We start from the raw sequence: 16,327 nt of genomic DNA on the forward strand, positions 1-16,327 counted from the left end.
CCTACCGCAGGGTCCCCAGAGGGGCTCCGGAGCCTGCGCCTGTTGCGCGTGGTTACCTCCAGTGACAGTCTCTCCGGGGGCCGGGTCCTCCTGCTTCTTCTCCCCGCTCCTGACGGTGTGTCCTGATTCCCAGCTGCTCCCAGCACAGCAGACAGCTGGGCCTCGAGCCATCCACCGCTGCGTGACCAGGCGACGTCCCTCAGCCGGACCACGAAGCATTCCACGGACTCCATAAGGTACGCTCTTGTGGCTGCTCCTCCAAGAATTGCGGTTTTCCCGCACTTTTTGCTATATACCAGTCTCTCCCAACTGCCCGCCCCCGTAAACTTCCCCCTATCCAGCCCCCACAACCGTAAACTTTTAAAAGGGAAACCACCCGGCCAATCCCGGTCATGGGGGGCTTCCCACTAGCTGTGCCTGTCTCCAGCCCCCTCCTACCTTTATCAAGGTGTGCAGAATTATTAGGCAGTTTGTTTTCTTCAGGCAAAATGGGACATAAAAAAAGAATTCACAATTTTTGACTTTTCAAGAGTCAGTTAAAAGTCTTAAAGAGGGATGCAGAACTCTTGAAATTGCTAAGATATTGGGGCGCGATTGCAAAACAATCAAAAGTTTTGCTGCAAATAGTCAACAGGGTTGCAAAAAACGTGTTAAGAAAAAAAGACACACATGAACTGCCAGAGATTTAAGAATCAAACGTGAAGCGATCAGGAAACAATTATCCTCCACTGCTCTCATATTCCAGAACTCCAACCTCCCTGGAGGCCCAGAAGTACAAGGTGCTCAGTACTCCGAGACATGGCCGAGTACTGGAGGATAAGTGCTGGAGGAAGTCGATCGCAGCATTCCGGGAGCAAGGGGAGGTAAGTGCTGATACTTACCTGCTCTCCGGCGTCTCGCGCTGTCTGAGCCAGGTCCCGGTGGTTGTCATGGTGACCCAGATGTCGTCATGACAACATCCGTGTCACCAGACAGGAGGAAGTTACTTTGATCATGCGCAGTGTGCGATCAAAGTAACTTCTCCCTGTGCAGCGCTGACAGCCTGGATAGCATAGAGATGCTGCTGCACCTCTATGCTATACAGGCGATCAGACTGCAAAAAGTGAAAGTTCCATAGTGGGACAATGTGTAAAAATAAGAAAAGTGTCAGAAAGTGAAAACATTTTTTTTAAAAAATTGTAAAAATATAAAAAAAATACAAAAAAAATACAAATATACTGTACCCATAAATAAATATTATTATGAAAAAAAACAAAAAAACAATAAAAGTACACATATTTGGTATCGCCGCGTCTGGAACGACCTGACCTATAAAACTGTCCCACTAGTTAACCCGTTTAGTGAACACGGTAAAAAGAAAAAAACGATGCTCAATCATCATACCGCCAAACAAAAAATGGAATAAAACGCGATCAAAAAGACAAATGTAAATAAAAATGGTACCGCTGAAAACGTTATCTTGTCCCGCAAAAAACAAGCCGCCATACAGCTCCATCAGCCAAAAAATAAAAAAGTTATAGTTCTCAGAATAAAGCGATACAAATAAATTATTTTTTCTATAAAATACTTTTTATTGTGTAAAAGCGCCAAAACATAAAAAAAATATAAATGTGGTACCGGTGTAAATGCAATGACCCGAAGAATAAAGCTGCCTTATTAATTTTACCACACGCGGAGCAGCATAAAAAAAAAACTAAAAAAACTATTCCTGAATTGTTGTTTTTTGTTTATTCTGCCTCCCAAAAATCGAAATAGAAAGCGATCAAAAAATGTCACGTGCCTGAAAATGGCACCAATAACAACGTCAACTCATCCCGCAAAAAACAAGCTGTCACATGACTGTCGGCTGAAATATGGAAAAATTATAGCTCTCAAAATGACATAGATCAATTGCTAGGTACACTCTCCCATAAGAACATGTTACAAATAACCTCCATACATCAAATACTGCAGTTTGGTTGAACAAAATGGCAGGTATAGAGGATCATATAGGCAGAAACATGTAGGTATATAGTATAATAAAGATATAGAACTCAAAAACAGGGCGTCCCTGTAGAAAATATTTAACCTCAGTATAGCACCTATATAATGGCTCATATAACACTTATATAACTATACAAATCCAGTGTGCGAGCAAAGAACCTGAAATGCAGACTAGTGTAGCCACTCCAACCTGTCAAAGGCAGTGTTGGAGTGGGATGATGAGGAATGCATGTCAATATAGCGGGGAAAATGGGAGAGGGACCATAGGAGTGAGCGAAGCCCACGCGTATCGCCGTCAATACGGCTTCATCAGGGCAGGTCCATGTTTCTGCCTATATGATCCTCTATACCTGCCATTTTGTTCAACCAAACTGCAGTATTTGATGTATGGAGGTTATTTGTAACATGTTCTTATGGGAGAGTGTACCTAGCAACTGATCTATGTCATTATCTGTACCTTCAGGTTATTGATTACTTGTGGACATGGTCTTTTTGTATGGTTTCTGTTTTTAATTGGTTTTAGCATGTTTGTGTCAGTGCACATTAATAAATTTTGGAATTTTTTGATTTAACACTATTGACTCATAGGTGTGCTTTTCCATATTACATTGTCTCTTTCTTCTTTTTTTGCTTCAGATTATCTTGTCAATGTAGGTACTTTGCACCCGGTCATTTTTTGCCCTACGATTGGCACTGGTGCACCCCCATTTACATATATCTATCATCAGCTGTCAATCATTAAAAACCAATATCAATCGGGTATCGCTGTAATCGCACCGACCCAAAGAATAAAGTCGTCTAATCACTTATACCGCACGAGGAACGGCGTAAAAAATAAACTCTAGGGTTAGGGTTGTGGTAGGGTTAGGGTTGTGTTAGGGTAGGGTTGTGCTAGGGGTAGGATTGTGCTAGGGGTAGGGTTGGTCTAGGGGTAGGATTGGGCTGGGGTTAGGATTGGGCCGGGGTTAGGGCTGTACTAGGGCTAGGGTTAGGGTTGTGCTAGGGCTAGGGTTAGGGTTGTGCTAGAGCTAGGGTTAGGGTTGTGCTAGGGTTAGGGTTGGGCTAGGGTTAGGGTTGGGCTAGGGTTAGGGTTGGGGTTGTATTAGGGTTGGGATTTTTTCCAAAAGTAAAGGAAACAAATGATGACGATATGGCGACTAGGGAGCACAAGTACTCGCTACTTGAGTTTGTATCGGGTGCTTGGGTATGCACCGAGTACCGCAGGTGCTCAAGTGACATGCTCGAGTCTCCGCCCCATATATTTTGTAGCTGTTATAAAGCCAAAAAAACATTGCGGGGAGTGCCTGCCATACACGATCGATCCCCGCATGGTTGTTTTTGGGTGTCTAACACCCGTGAAACATGGGGGCAGGGACTCGAGCATGTCACTTGAGCACCCGTGATACTTGGTACATACCCGAGTACCCGATGCAAACTCAAGTAGCGAGCACTTGCGTTCAAGACTAATGACAACTTATTCAATATGATGACCTAATGTTATCAAATTCTGTGTCGTACCTCTGGGTTCAAAATGTTCACTATACCCCTTGATAAAATCCTTGAGGGGCATAATTTCCAAAATGGGGTCACTTGTGGGGGGTTTCCATTGTTTAGGCACATCAGGGGCTCCCCAAATGCAACATGGCGTCTGCTAATTATTCAAGCAAATTTTACATTCAAAAAGTCAAATGGCGCTCCTTCCCTTCCGAATCCTGCCGTGCGCCCAAACAGTGGTTTTCCCCACATATGGGGTATCGGCGTGCTCAGGAGAAATAACACAACAAATCGCATGGTGCAATTTCTCCTGATACCCTTATAAAAATTGGAGGCTGAAAAATATTTTTGTGGGAAAAATTTGAAAATTTTATTTTTATATCTCAATGTTCTAAACTTCTGTGAAGCACCTGGAGGTTCAAGGTGCTCACCACACATCTAGATAAGTTCCCTGAGGGGTCTAGTTTCCAAAATTGTGTCACTTGTGGGGGGTTTCCACTGTTTAGGCACATCAGGGGCTCCCCAAACGCAACATGGTGTCCTTAATTATTTAAGCAAATTTTACATTCAAAAAGTCAAATGGCACTCCTTCTCTTCTGAACCCTGCCGTGTGGCCAAACAGTGGTTTTCCCGCACATATGGGGTATTGGCGTGCTCAGGAGGAATTACACAACAAATTTTGGGGTCCATTTTTTCCTAATACCCTTGCGAAAATAAAAAATAGGGGTCTAAATTAACATTTTTGTGAAAAAAGTTAAATGTTCATTTTTTTCTTCCACATTCCAAAAATTCCTGTGAAGCACCTGAAGCGTTAATAAACTTCTTGAATGTGGTTTTGAGCACCGTGAGGGTTGCAGTTTTTAGAATGGTGTCACTTTTGGGTATTTTCTGTCATTAAGGCCCCTCAAAGTCACTTCAAATGTGATGTGGTCCCAAAAAAAAATGGTTTTGTACATTTTGTTGGAAAAATGAGAAATCGCTGGTCAAATTTAACCCTTATAACTTCCTAACAAAAAAAAAATTTGGTTCCAAAATTGTGCTGATGTAAAGTAGACATGTGGGAAATGTTATTTATTAATTATGGCATATCTCTCTGATTTAAGGGCATGGAAATTCAAATTTTGAAAATTGCAAACATTTCAACCTTTTCCCCAAATTTCGATTTTTTTCACAAATAAACGCAAGACATATCGAAGAAATTTTACCACTATCATGAAGTACATTATGTCACGAAAAAACAGTCTCAGAATCAGTGGGATCCATTGACGTGTTCCAGAGTTATTACCTCATAAAGTGACAGTGGTCAGAATTGTAAAAATTGGCCTGGTCATTAACGTGCAAACCACCCTCGGGGGTAAAGGGGTTAAAATGTACACTGGGGTGGTATTAGCACAATGGAATAGAGTCTAATACTGAAGCCATACAAGGGTATAGCCAGGGATGATGCTAACAAGGTATTTTGCATTGGTCCGGGTATTTCAGTCCTTGACACAGTATCACGTACATGGGGGTGATCATGTGTGGAGGGGATTCAGGATCTGAGCTTTTTCCACATGAGGCAGATACCGGCTTTAATAAATAGCCAGCATCTGTCTCTAACAGACGCTTTTAGAGATGAGCTCAGGCTGTGGCTGTTAACCATTTAAATGCAACTTTCAATCTCTGACACCGGCATGTAAATGAAATGTGCACCACTGATCTCACTTACAGGCTCCCATTGACGCCCTGTGCTGCAATTGCAGGGCGTCGATAGGTTACTATGGCAGCTGGGGGTCTCCTGACGGTCCCCATAGCTGCAATCTTTGTACACCTCTGAAGCTCAGCATATACTGTCGTATTGCATTATAAAGTAAACCCTCCATTTTTTTTTTACAAAAAACAAACCGCCATACAGCTATGTGGATGGAAACATAAAAAAGTTATGGTTCTGGAAGAAGGGGAGGAAAGAACAAAAGCGTAAAGATGAAAATTAGCTTGAAAAAGAAGGAATTGAATACAATGTGTGGGCAACTGATGGAAATTTTCCACAACTTTTCAAGCTTCGGCAAAACGAACTTACCACTCCGGTCGTCTGCTGCGCCAACTCCACAGCGCCCTCCATGATGATGTCCTATCTATTCAGTCACCTGACCGCTAAAGTTCAGGTGACTAATGCACAGGACTTATCATTTCGGGTCCTGGTAACGACCACTATAGGAAAAGCGCTGGAGTATCACACAATTAAATAGTGGAAACCCTGGATAAGGAAAAGCCTAACTATTACTGTATTCATAGATTTACACAAAATTACATTTTGCAGCTCAATATTTGATTTGCCGAGAAGGAGAGTCTGGAATATGTGAGGCAGAAATCCAAGGGTAGAAGATATATTTCTGTCATTTATTAAAACCTGTGGCTTTACTGTCTGAATTTAATATGACATTTTCCATTGGTAAATGCCAAGTCGAAATCCTGAAAATCTCTGGAGAAATTAAAATGGCCACCAAGAATCCCTTTCTAATCTACAGCAAAGGTGTGAAGTAATTTTATAGCTGTAGCTTGTATGAAGGAAACAAATGACATATGGCAGCTATTTCTGTCCATTGGGGTGTCTGAGACTTAACAATAGGCTTCATCCATACTTGAATCATTTTAGAAATTATTTTCAGGGAGATTTGGCATGAAATATGATTTATAGAAATAATTCGTGAACGTCAATATCTCACTGAATACAAGAACCATTTGCAAAATTTTGACAAGATTGAGTTTGATAGAACATTTTTTAATCCATAACATGAAAGTAAGGTTAATAAAATAGCTTTCATTACAAAATCTTTAGTTTTACTCAAATTAGTTGATGTAAAAATGAGTACACCCCACGTCAAAAACTACTACATTTAAAATGTAGCTCCCCAACAACAACAGTAATTATGCAGCCCCACACAGCTACCACCATATTTCTCTGTAGGCATCATGCATTTAGAAAAATGGTGGTGACAGCGTTCTTATATGGGGCTGCATGAGGGCTCCTTGTGTCGGAGAGCTACATTTCATTATTGGTATCATGAATTCACTTCTCTATATTGAAAGAGAAGATGCTACTAGCATCACTCCATGCTCTTGGTAGACGTGCACTTTTCCAACACGACAGTGATCCAAAACACACATCTCTTGCATTTCTGAAGAAGAACAGGGTAAAAGTGGTTCAATGGCCAAGTGTCTCCTGATACGAACCAACCAAAGCACCTCTGCAGAGTTCTGAAGAGACAAGGAACCAATGGCAGTCATGGCAGTCGGAGGTCAAATAATAACCTCCAGGTTTGCAGCTACGGTGGCCTGTTAGATCATGGCATAAGCAAGGTCTAAAAGGTGTTCTGTCAGTGTCACACTGACAGCTGTAATGCATTGCAATATATGTGTATTGCAATGTGTTAGTACAATGATCAGAGAAATAAAAGTTGAAGTCCTATAGAGCAGGGTTCCCCAACTCCAGTCCTCAAGGCCCACCAAAAGGTCATGTTTTCAGGATTTCATTAGTATTACACAGGTGATGGAATTATTGCCTGTGCAGGTGATGCAATTGTGGCGCCCCTGCGGGTCCAGTTGCTACATAGGTATTGCATCTCATCCAGAAGTGTGGTACCCCACTCTCAGGTAAGGAGGGAGCACGACCCGGGACCCAACCACTCACATCCAACACTACATCACTCCATTAGGGAAGGTCCAGATAGCTCCTGAGGGAGAGCACAGGCCTGGTCCCTGTCAGGAGGATGGAACTAAGTAGAGGAGGTGGGTGCAGGAAGTAGTTTAGGGGAGCACTGAAGGAACAGTATAAAAGGAAGGGTAGAAACATCTAGAAGGGTTGTTGTTCAGAGGACCGTGTAGAGTAAGGTCCTGACGGCGAGGGGGCCCAGTAGGAGAGAACACCGGAGTAGTGAGAAAGACTCCAGAGAGAGAAAGGATCCTGGGGGCACGGGAAGTGCGGAGTCCACCCGTGTGCCCGAGTTCACGCTGACCGTGAAGGGATTAGGCCACAGTAGGGGACCGGCCCCAGACTAGTGGAGTACTTCAAGACTCAGCTAGCAAACCGGAGGTTGCGGTATCTTCATGTGCCGTAGCCAAAATCCACACACAATCGCTGAAAAGGTGGCCATATAGGACAAAAGGGACAGACAGGACGTCGCCCACAAGGCCTGCGGCCACTGGCTCGGGACTCTGTGTGTGAGGTGCAGGGCAGAAGGGTGAGAGCCAGCGCAGAGAGAAGACCTGGGAAGGTTCAAGTGCACCCAAGTTATCTGAGAGTTGGCTGGATCACTTCCCCGGAGGACACAGGACTCGGTGGGCTGTTATAATCTGGCAGTTGTAACCTAGAACACCATAAGAACTGTGAGTAAACACATGAAGACTGCACCCCACCGTGTCCTTGACTTAATTGCTGCGTCACCTGCCTTGCACTACAACACCAACATCCTAAATCCCTTATTTAACTGCCCTGAGGCCTAGCTCTACCCGTGGAGAGCTGAACCATCTTTGCTGCGTCACCAAGGGCCCCAATGGATCTGAATAGCAGCGGCGGCCACCTATGGCCGCATACCACGGGTGGCATCACGAATCTCTATTCCCCAATTGACTTTTCCTAGTGACCGCCCTGGGTCACTGACCAGGTCACTGCCACCATGACTACCCCAAAAAGGACCGGCCCGGCTACCGAGTACCCAACGACCCCAGGGGGTGCGTCACAATTATTACCTGAGCAATACTAAGGAAATATTGAAAACTTGGCCTGTAGGTGGGCCTTGAGGACTGGCGTTGGGGAACTCTGCTATAGAGTGACTAAGTAAAAAAGTAAAAAAAAAGTTTAAAAATGTGATATAAATAGAAGACAAATCGTCAAAACTTATTACACCAATAAATACGCATATTTTATGTAAAAACAAAAAAAATAAACAAAAAAAGTTCACATATTTGGTATCGCTGCATCCAGAACAACCTGACCTATCAGTCTATCACACTATTTAATCCTGTCAATGAACAACATACAAAAATAAATCAAAAACAGCAAAGAGTATGTTTTTTCATCATACAGCCTACAAAAAAAGTGGAGTAGAACACGATTAGAAAGATATACAGGTGCTTCTCACTAAATTAGAATATCATCCAAAAGTTAATTTATTTCAGTTCTTCAATACAAAAAGTGAAACTCTCATATATTATAGAGTCATTACAATCAGAGTGATCTATTTCAAGTGTTTATTTCTGTTAATGTTGATGATTATGGCTTACAGCCAATGAAAGCACAAAAGTCATTATCTCAGTAAATTAGAATACTTTATAACAACAGCTTGAAAAATGTTTTTAAAATCCGAAATGTTGTCCTATTGAAATGTATGTTTAATAAATGCACTCAATACTTGGTCGGGGCTCCTTTTGCATCAATTACTGCATCAATTTGCTGTGGCATGGCGGCAATCAGCCTGTGGCACCGCTGAGGTGTTATGGAAGCTCAGGTTGCTTTGATAGCAGCCTTCAGCTCATCTGCATTGTTGGGTCTGGTGTCTCTCATCTTCCTCTTGACAATACCCCATAGATTTTCTATGGGGTTAAGGTCAGGCGAGTTTGCTGGCCAATCAAGCACAGTGATACTGTTGTTTTTAAACCAGGTATTGGTACTTTTGGCAGTATGAACAGGTGCCAAGTCCTGCTGGAGAATGAAATTTCCATCTCCAAAAAGCTTGTCGGCAGAGGGAAGCATGAAGTGCTCTAAAATTTCCTGGTAGACGGCTGCGCTGACTTTGGTCTTGATAAAACACAGTGGACCTACACCAGCAGATGACATTGCTCCCCAAACCATCACTGATTGTGGAAACTTCTCACTAGACCTCAAGCAGCTTGGATTGTGGCCTCTCCACTCTTCCTCCAGACTCTGGGACCTTGATTTCCAAATGAAATTTGGAACTCTGGGACCTTGTGGAGTGTGCCAATGACTGCCTTCTGAACATTTGTCAAGTCAGCAGTCTTCTCCATGATTGCGGAGCCTACTGAAATAGACTAAGGGACCTTTTTAAATGCTTAGGAAGCCTTTGCAGGTGTTTTTTGGTAATTAATTTAATTTACTGAGATAATGACTTTTGTGTTTTCATTGGCTGTAAGCTATAATCATCAACATTAACAGAAATAAACACTTGAAATAGATCACTCTGTTTGTAATGACTCTGTATAATATATGAGTTTCACTTTTTGTATTGAAAAACTGAAATAAATTAACTTTTTGATAAAATTCTAATTTAGTGAGATGCACCTGTATCTAAATAGAAATTGTATTTCTAAATGTCACCTTGTTCTGCAAAAAGCAAGCCCGCAAGCTCCGTTAGTTGAAAAATAAAAAAGCTATAGCTCTCTGTCTCTCAGAATATGGTGATGCAAAAACATAAAAAAAATAGGTTTTACTGTGTAAAAGCGGCAAAACATAAAGAAAACAATATCAATTTGGTATCACTGTAATCATGCTGACCCTAAGAATAAAGTTGTCTTATCTTTTTAACTTGACTACGGAACGTGTAACTATAGGCTCCTATGACAATTCAAGAACCCAATCCCCCTTGAATCCCCTCATCTACTAAATAAAAACACCGCACTGTGTGACGTTGGATGTAATGGCCACAGCAGCTTCGTTTATTTAATAAACAACAATTAGAACATTAAAACAATAGAACATAAGGCTGTGTGCCCACGTAGCATTTTTCAAGCGTATATGCTGCGGAATTTCCGCAGCGTAAACGCTTGAAAAACGCATGTATATCCGCACCCCATGGTCCCCAATGGGATTCCGCAAGTTCTATGCACATGCTGCGGATTTTTCCGCAGCGTTTATGCCGCGTTCAAAAATCCGCAGCATGTCATTTAATTTTGCGTTTCCGCAAGCGGAATTGCCTTTGTCCAATGCATAAAAAACGCAAGGCAATTCCGCATGTGGAAAACGCGTGATAAACGCGTGAAAAATGCGCGATAAACGCGTGCGGAATTCCGCATGCGTTTTTCCGGGAGAGGACTTGCATTTATGCAGCAGAAATTTTCTGCTTCATAAATGCAACGTGGGCACATAGCCTTACCAGCAAAAGGAGGGAGGGGAGAAATTGAAGGTTCAAAACCATTTCCTTGAACTGCATCAAACAGCTCCTTCACACCACCCACAGCCGTACCACACCGTCTCGGGGGCACCCAGCTGCATGTTGGCCATACCAAGTTGTCCCGCTGAGATCTAGCCCAGTAGGGACCCGTTCACTTTCTTACACTCATGCTGACGTCAGTGAGGTGAACGGAGTTCATTGACTATGAACTCCACTCACCTTATTCCCGTCACCACATTCCTTATTCCTAGCACGCACAGCTCAGTGTCTCTGCTGGATGCCAGCTGAATGGTTGCATGATGCGACCATTCAGCCTGCCATCTAGATGTAGCAGAGCTAGCTCGGCGTGGAACAAATGGTTTATATTCTCGTCGGACAGGTGAGAAAAACGGTGGTTTATTTTTTCTTTTACAGAGGACCTGGGCTTCAGTGAATTATATTTTCGTCAGACAGGTGAGTATAATTTTGCTTTTTTATTTTTAATTTGTGTGATTAAATGGGTAAAAGAGGGATGTGGAGTATTTATTTCAATAAAGTCTATGTAATTATTTCAAATAAAGGACTTTATTCTGGGTGTTTTTTATAATATGACTATGGGGATAGTAATGGGAGTGTCTTATAGACGCCTCTCCATTACTAACCCCTGGGTTTGATGTCAGCTGCCAATACAAAGCTGACATCAACCCCAACCCTATGACCCCACTTGCCACCGCACCAGGGCAAGTGAGAAGAGCGGAGGCTAACCTCTAGAATTGGCTCATCTTATGGATGCGCCATTTCTGGGGCGGCTGAGAGTTGATGCTTTTAGTCTGGGAGGGGGGCCAATATCCATGGCCCCTTCTGGGCCTATTAATATCAGCCTGCAGCTGTCTGACTAGCCTTTGCTTGTTATTAATTATAGAGGGACCCCACATCATTTTTTGGTGAGGTTCACCCATTTTAATAACCAGTAAAGGCTAAGTATACAGTTGTGAGCTGATATTAATAGCCTGGGAAGCTCCATGTGTATTACCCCTTCCCATGCTATAAACATCAGCCCTCAGCTGTCCGCTTTCCCTCAGCAAGTTAATAAGAATTCGGGGGACCCCACGCCATTTTTTTCTTCTACCTATATATCTATTCTGCGGCTTCACGCTGTGAATTTACTGTACAAGGCTGATGAAATGTCAGGTTTTCTATGAGATGTGTTATAATCTGCAACATAAACTAAGGAAAGAATGGGAAAAGCTGTCCCTACAGTAAGACTAAGCTGAATCCCTACGATGTAGCGGGCAGCCTGTTCCTTGTGAACAGACCCGCCTTCGTCCTCGGCTAGTCTGAACGGAGACCTATAGAATAAAGGGAGGGGTCCCTAAAGAACTAAGGACTGGGACAAAAAATGGGACACCTCCTTACAGAAGTTGTTGCAGAGCAAAAAGGCAAACTAACAAAAAGTACTAGAGGTCCCAGAGGACCAAGCAAACTAGACAGAGATAGGCACCGAAGCACCTGGCTAGAGACACAGGCAAAAAACACTGAAGTCCAGCAAAGCCAGAAGGGGGGAGCTGAAATATATAGGCAGCTGGTCACGTGACCGCAAAACACAAGATAGCAAAAACTAACAGGAGGGTTCTAACAAGATGGGTGTGTAAAAATTGGACGGCACTCACATGGTCCGTGTGCCGTGCGATTTTTTTATCACACCCATTGACTTGCATTGGTAAATCTCACCCGATATAGGCGGCCACTTGCACCATGCTCCGATTTTTTTTATCAGTCCGATCTGAGCGGAGAGAAAAATTGCAGATGATCAGGGAATCATGGAATATCATTGGTCACAGTGCAATCCGATTTTTTTATCAGATTGTACTCGTCCATTTTTCCTGCAGATGAGTATGAGCCCTTTAGGGCATAAAAATTAAAAGTTTGAAAATTGATAATTTTTCAACATTTTTGTCACATTTTCAATATTTTCATAAAAAAAAACAAATCATATTGACCTAAATTTACCACTAACATAAAGTTCAATATGTCATGAAAATCACCTGGATATATTGAGGCATTCCAGAGTTATTATCACATAATTGAAAAATTTGGCCTGGTCAGGAAGGTGAAAACAGGCTTTGGCATTAATCCTTTAAGTAAAACCAGAATAAGGATGAGAGTAGGCAAACACTTTCTAAATCCCTTTAATCACCAAAAGAGCTTGCCCTATCCCTGCCTTTAATACATGCATAGTTGTCATGCATGACAAGATATCAGACCCCTGGACCCTCAGACTTCTGACTGCTCGTGCTAAAGAATGCGCCCTGCCTGCTGAGGTTTTAGATTGGTTTGTAGTAGCCTTGGCCTAAACAACAGCACAATTTTACCAGCATATTCTCACCTAACCCATCTTGATGGTAGAGGAGCATAAACTATCTCCACCACATCTGCTTAAAGGAATTGTACAAGTTTGGAAGTTTTCCTCTAACTATATATAACATAGTAGACAACTTTGTGATCGCTGGGGGTGAAGGGGAAGGGGGTCCTACCTGTGGTTCTCTCACTAATTTTTTGAATGGGGATTAGAAGAGCATGGTCTAAATGGAGCATAGGTCAAGCACATGTAACTCAGCTCTATCCATTCTCTATGAAACTGCTGGGAAAAGCACTCAGTCTGCAATAAACTGTGTGAACAGCCCCATAACATGGATCATAATTAGTACATTTCTGTACATGGGCCTGGGATAAATACAATTTTTCACTTTTTTGAGATGGAAGTGCTGTCATTTTTCTTTCCATGTATTTATGGTCCAGTGGTCTGGACTCTGTGGCTTGCACCCAAACTTTTTTGATTGGTGCTGCTTTATTCCCCTTTTTGGGGATATTTTACATAGATACAGTGCCTACAAGTAGTATTCAACCCCCTGCAGATTTAGCTGGTTTGATAAGATGCAAATAAGTTAGAGCCTTCAAACTGCAAACGAGAGTAGGATTTATGAACAGAAGCATAAATCTTACAAACCAAAAAGTTATGTTGCTCAGTTGAATTTTATTAAATTTTAAACATAAAAGTGTGGGTCAATTATTATTCAACCCCTATGTTTAATATTTTGTGGAATAACCCTTGTTTGCAATTACAGCTAATAATCGTCTTTTATAAGACCTTATCAGGCCGGCACAGGTCTGTGGAGTTATCTTGGCCCACTCCTCCATGCAGATCTTCTCCAAGTTATCTAGGTTCTTTGGGTGTCTCATGTGGACTTTATTCTTGAGCTCCTTCCACAAGTTTTCAATTGGGTTAAGGTCAGGAGACTGACTAGGCCACTCCAACACCTTGACTTTTTCCCTCTTGAACCAGGCCTTGGTTTTCTTGGCTGTGTGCTTTGGGTCGTTGTCTTGTTGGAAGATGAAATTACGACCCATCTTAAGATCCTTGATGGAGGAGCGGAGGTTCTTGGCCAAAATCTCCAGGTAGGCCGTGCTATCCATCTTCCCATGGATGCAGACCAGATGGCCAAGCCCCTTGGCTGAGAAACAGCCCCACAGCATGATGCTGCCACCACCATGCTTGACTGTAGGGATGGTATTCTTGGGGTCGTATGCAGTGCCATCCAGTCTCCAAACGTCACGTGTGTGGTTGGCACCAAAGATCTCGATCTTGGTCTCATCAGACCATAGAACCTTGAACCAGTCTGTCTCAGAGTCCTCCAAGTGATCATGAGCAAACTGTAGACGAGCCTTGACATGACGCTTTGAAAGTAAAGGTACCTTACGGGCTCGTCTGGAACGGAGACCATTGCGGTGGAGTACGTTACTTATGGTATTGACTGAAACCAATGTCCCCACTGCCATGAGATCTTCCCGGAGCTCCTTCCTTGTTGTCCTTGGGTTAGCCTTGACTCTTCGGACAAGCCTGGCCTCGGCACGGGAGGACACTTTCAAAGGCTGTCCAGGCCGTGGAAGGCTAACAGTAGTTCCATAAGCCTTCCACTTACGGATGATGCTCCCAACAGTGGAGACAGGTAGGCCCAACTCCTTGGAAAAGGTTTTGTACCCCTTGCCAGCCTTGTGACCCTCCACGATCTTGTCTCTGATGGCCTTGGAATGCTCCTTTGTCTTTCCCATGTTGACCATGTCTGAGTGCTGTTCACAAGTTTGGGGAGGGTCTTAAATAGTCAGAAAAGGCTGGCAAAAGAGATCTTTAATCCACACATGTGAAGCTCATTATTCTTGGTGCCTGAACTACTTCTTAATACTTTAGGGGGACCAAACAGAATTCTTGTGGGTTGAGGGGTTGAATAATAAATGACACTCTGAATTAACTTTTAACGTTAAAAAAAAAAAAAAAAAAGAAAAAACAACAACAATATTTGCTGCAGTGCATTTCCCACTTCCAGGCTGATCTACAGTACAAATATCACAATGCCAAGTTAATTCCGCATGTGTCAACCAGCTAAATCTGCAGGGGGTTGAATACTACTTGTAGGCACTGTAGATAAAAAAAAAATCACAAACATGGAAGCAGCACTCCAAAGTTAGATTTTATAAAATTGGAGGTTTTTTGGAGGTTTTCCATGCAAAAGGTTTTGGTGACAGCCTTAGGAGCTTTGTACTGCATGGGAAAGTGCTGCTTTTACTTTTCTATTTCTAGGTAGATAAATATAGATAGATTGAATCCAGGAGCAGGAGGTAGCACTCCCCAAAAAATTTTTGACAAAAAATTGACTCCTTTATTCACCACTACATTATGGGCAAATTTTTCTTTCATGTTCTTGGAGAGTTGCGGCTTCCTGTTCTGGGGATTGCACCCATAGCTACAGAATAATATACCAGTGCTGATAGATATGAGATAGATAGATAGATAGATAGATAGATAGATAGATAGATAGATAGATAGATAGATAGATAGATAGATAGATATTAGATAGATAGATATGGGATAAATAGATATGATAAGATAGATAGATATGGATGATAGGTGGATAGACAGATAGATATGTGATCAATAGATATGATTAGACAGACAGACAAACATATAGATAGATAGATATCTGATTAGACAGGAGACAGATAGATGATAGCATCAGTGATTGTGAGCTGAGAATCCCTTCGATCCTCTGTATCTGACGGAGCCTGGCCGCCTGCACAGCAATCAGTGGAGCTATGATGTACATACACATTCTTTAGAATTCGGCTTGACTACAGTTTCCCTATACAGTCCCGATACACCCAGAGAGAGAATGTGCCCCTCATACACAGATCACAATATAGCACTGCCTGTATCCTGCCTCCTGCCCCATCTCCATGTACTTACATACAGGCAGGGACCCCTCCGTTGAACAGCTGGTGGCTTTCAGTGTCGCTCACTCATGTAGTTGGTGATCTCCTCGGTCACATTGTCTGGCATTGTCAGCCTGTCTTGGGTAGAGTCAGTCTCGTCTGCTCAGATTCCCTCAGCTTCCCTTCAGTCTGAACGTTTTCATTTGCTTTTGCCAAACATATTTTTCTAATGTTGTAATTGGCTTTGGGCTCTTTACATGTTACGTCACAAAGGAAATCAGCCTTCTAAACAGATGGTTGGGGGGAAAGCGGACCCCTTCTATACTACACAACAGATATACATCCCGGCACTATGTAACAGGCCAAGGAGTCTACAGTCGCTCTACCTATATCTTTCAATCATGTCGATTTTTATTATGATATCGTTATTTAGGAATCGCTTGAGCTCAAGTTTTTGGAGTATTTTTATTAAGTACTTCCATCAAACTCTCCACAAATCA

At 42.5% G+C, this 16,327-nt stretch overlaps 1 protein-coding gene across 1 annotated transcript in view; it reads right to left on the reverse strand.

Moving 5' to 3' along the window:
• The window catches only part of C1QTNF2 (C1q and TNF related 2), a 102,273-nt gene extending 86,217 nt beyond the window's left edge, over positions 1–16,056 (reverse strand). The window contains exon 1 of the mRNA XM_073649515.1: positions 15,862–16,056. The gene's annotated coding sequence lies outside the window, so the exon portion shown is untranslated. The remainder of the gene's footprint in view (positions 1–15,861) is intronic.
• Positions 16,057–16,327: the final 271 nt, after the last annotated feature.

This window comes from Phyllobates terribilis, unplaced genomic scaffold (genome assembly GCF_046119375.1).
Source record: "Phyllobates terribilis strain yellow unplaced genomic scaffold, ASM4611937v1 Scaffold_10__3_contigs__length_209671492, whole genome shotgun sequence".
Taxonomy (NCBI): domain Eukaryota; kingdom Metazoa; phylum Chordata; class Amphibia; order Anura; family Dendrobatidae; genus Phyllobates; species Phyllobates terribilis.